This window comes from Hemibagrus wyckioides, linkage group LG13 (assembly GCF_019097595.1).
Source record: "Hemibagrus wyckioides isolate EC202008001 linkage group LG13, SWU_Hwy_1.0, whole genome shotgun sequence".
NCBI classification, from domain to species: domain Eukaryota; kingdom Metazoa; phylum Chordata; class Actinopteri; order Siluriformes; family Bagridae; genus Hemibagrus; species Hemibagrus wyckioides.
Genome location: NC_080722.1, coordinates 13,134,544 through 13,137,984, shown reverse-complemented (window position 1 = coordinate 13,137,984; position 3,441 = coordinate 13,134,544). Strand labels below are relative to the sequence as shown.

At 39.7% G+C, this 3,441-nt stretch overlaps 1 long non-coding RNA gene across 1 annotated transcript; it reads left to right on the top strand.

Annotated features, from left to right (window-relative positions):
* Positions 1–866: 866 nt before the first annotated feature.
* LOC131364121 (uncharacterized) lies at positions 867–3,218 on the top strand. The gene is made up of 3 exons (XR_009206428.1): positions 867–1,067; positions 1,969–2,160; positions 2,941–3,218. It is a non-coding gene; the product is annotated as an uncharacterized LOC131364121 (long non-coding RNA).
* The last annotated feature ends 223 nt before the right edge of the window (positions 3,219–3,441 follow it).

Sequence of the window (3,441 nt, the reverse complement as noted above, 5' to 3'; positions counted from 1 at the left end):
TGTCTCACTCTCCAAAAATCTATTTATGTTTCCATATAAAACTGCATGGTGTATATAAATGACAAATGAATGGTTATGGCAACAAGATATCTAGAGTTTCTTGATTGCATTTCAACAATTATGCGAAAAACATGAAGTGCTCTGCTGAAATACACCCACCATGATACTGCATGGCACTACTAGGTTCTATTTTATATCTAGTTTTACAACAGAACACACAGCAGTAAAGCTGTGGTAATGTGCCTTCACAAATGGGTGAAAAGATAATGCTTTTGTCTGTCTTGCTGTTCCTGATGTCGTTATGGACGCTGATTTGCAACTGGCATTTACCGCTTTTACCGAGTCTTCCCTATTTCCCCCCTCCCTCTCTTGCCAATTAGCTGCATGGTCACAGAGGATGTTGTTTGGCATATTTGGCTGTGTGCAGATTGAATTTGCTCCAGGGTTGGGTTCGGCTCTCAGCGGCACAAATGATTATCTGACCATCTTGTATAGAGAGGTAATGGAACAGTTATGCCACAGCCTGTCCTGTTTAAAACCAGAATGGTCCTGTTTAAAAACACCCACACCTGAGAGTCTATTTCATGATGAATCAGACCAGCAACATGGACATTGCAGAAGAAGAAGGAGGAAGGTGTTAAGAATGCAATAAGATGCTACACAGAACAGATGGACCTTCGTTCAAGCTCCTGATTAAACGATTATAATGGGACAATTCTCTCTCTCTCTCTCTGTTTCTCTCTCTGTGTCTCTCATTGTTTTTCTTTCCCAGGCCTTGAACGTTGTTTCCCCTCCTCTCCCTCTGGAAGGGCAGGACTGCCCGGCTCCAACTCAGCCTTGGCGATAACAGACCACCAGATAAACACCAAAAGCTTTTAACTTAATTCTGTTTGTGTGTGAGATCAATTAGCTTTTCAACAGAGTCATTCCTCTGATTATTTGGTCCTGTTTTTAATTATACAGTGATGCTGCAGGCTGTGCAAAACCACAGAAAAGCTCACCCTGGATGAAGATGACTTAAGGTTTACTGTGCTTGATGTAGTTGTGGTAGGAGGTGTCACGCATTGGTGAGTATCTGCTCATGATGTTTCAGTGCAATTGCTAAATCAGGGTGCATTTCATGTTGCTAAAATGAATTGTTTTGGAAAGCCAACACTTTCATTCGCTCACAAGACTTAGTAGTGCTAGTGTAAGATCTTGATCATACGACACTTTTTATGAATGTCTTAATAGCCATACAATTCAACCTACTCTCTGACTCTCTTGCTGTGCTACAGAGCTCAACATGTTCCACTTTTAGGAATGTAATACATCATGCAAATCAATCACTATGTGCCCAACACACTCCACACAGTAAGAGCAGACACAGACCTTTTATGGCCTCATGTGCATATCATCTTTCTGCTCTAGGCTAAACTGCCTCTGCTGAAGCAAGAGCAATGTGAAAGCCCCTTTTCTTCTTCTTCTCTGTTTTTAATAGTCATGCCCCTGTGGTATTCAACTTAACAAAGAGATAAGCTGCTCATGGGCTTTTGCATATGTGCAGAACTAATCGACTTCGTTGCTTATTTTACTGGGAATAATAACTTTCATCTAGATCTGTTATAAGTGTATACAAATCATGGCAGTGGCTCAGTAACTGAAATTTTACTTATTGTTGTGATAACTAAAAGAACAAAAGCGAGGAAACTTTTGAAATAAATGTTGAATAAATAATGTCATTTACTGGTGCTGCACTACCATTTCTTAGGTATCCCTCTCATAAAGACCCTCTGATGCATTCATTTCAGTGTTCAGTGGCTCTGAGCTTGTGATCCAAAGCTTGTGACTGCCAGAGAGCCCTTGATGGGCCCTTGGGCAAGGTTCTTCTCCATCAACTGCTCACCTGTATGCTTGGATTATGTCCTATAAAAACAACTGCCAAATAAATAAATGTACACTGTGTGTCTTTCTTTCTCTTTTATCCAGCTTCTCTTTTGTCCCCCACCTCCAGGATTACCAGCCCTCCAGGCCTGTTGTAATTATCCAGTTTTTAAATGGAATTGTTAATCAAGTCAGTGTTTATCAAAGAAGCCCTGATCATCAATTTAAAGAATGAAGCATTGCCCACCTGAAGCTTCCTGGCACACAACCATGGCATTCTCTACGCTTGACAGTAAGGTTTGTGGCTTTATCTTGTGTTTGCCTGTAGATAACTTGCCTTTGATGAAAGTTAGTCCATATGTTTTTATGTTCCAGTGTGTGTTTAGCTGTTCACAAGTATAAGACATACTGGTTGGTGTTTAGACCACCAGACAGGATGATGGAGATTTTGCATGAAAGTGACCTGGTTGATGCTGGTCCTGTGTGTGATATGAAGATAAGTTGGGTCCTTCTGCCCCCACCACGAGCACCTTAATTGCTGCAGTGATGATTCTCAAAAGACAGATAAACTATCAGATCAGGCAGCCCACATCACACACTCCATCTCCATACAGGTGTAATGGTCCAGCAATTTCCTTTACCATTAATCTAAAAAGTGCTGAACGGTTTGCATCAGTTGGAGAATGCACAACAATCCAGACATCAACAGCTAACAAAACAAAGCTTCAGCATGGGGGAAACAAGTGGCAGGGTGGACAGTTGGTGTTATAATTACATCTTAAACGGGTCGTTAGAGGAAGGTCAAGTTGTTCTGACACCGCACCTGGTGGCCGACCCGTTGAAGATGGCTAAGAAAGATTAGTACTAGCACTAGATTGGACACATCTTGATCAAACTCATTACAACTCACAGCACGCCATCATGCTAAAAAAGAGGGAAGGGGATAAAAAGCCTACTTCATGAAGAGTGAAATCAAAATGCTGAAACAAATAATAGCTCAGACAATCAGTTTGAAGCAGGCTTCAAAAAGAGCACCCAGTATGGTTGGAAACTTTCTCTCTATGCTTTTCATTGCAGGTGTTTCTTAATTAACAGAGGCCCACTTCATAAGACACCCTATGCCATTAATGCCACATCACAGCCCTGATGGTAGGTATTCATTAAAAAACACTCAGTGACAAAGCATCGGCAAAGGCTCTTATCTGAAGATATCACTCAGGGAGTCGATTTCTGTGTCTCCAGCAAGGTTTTCAAATATGTTTCAATTTTTGATCAAATTGTTCAAATTATACACTGTATTTGGGTCATTCTAAATGTGTGGTACAAATTCCAAAGCTAGTAAAGTGTGAATTGTTTTCTTTTACCTGTAAAATTATTTTATGTTTGCAATAAACTGTAATTAACTGATTTTTAATGAACTTATTTTCTCTATTTTTTCTGCTAAATCATTTCATTGTATTTTTAACACTCATTAATTCAACTAATGTGCCATATTCTATACATAACTGTTTCATAATCTTTTTGTTATTTTCAATCAGATTACCAGCATGTTTTCCATTATATTACATGCAGTATTTT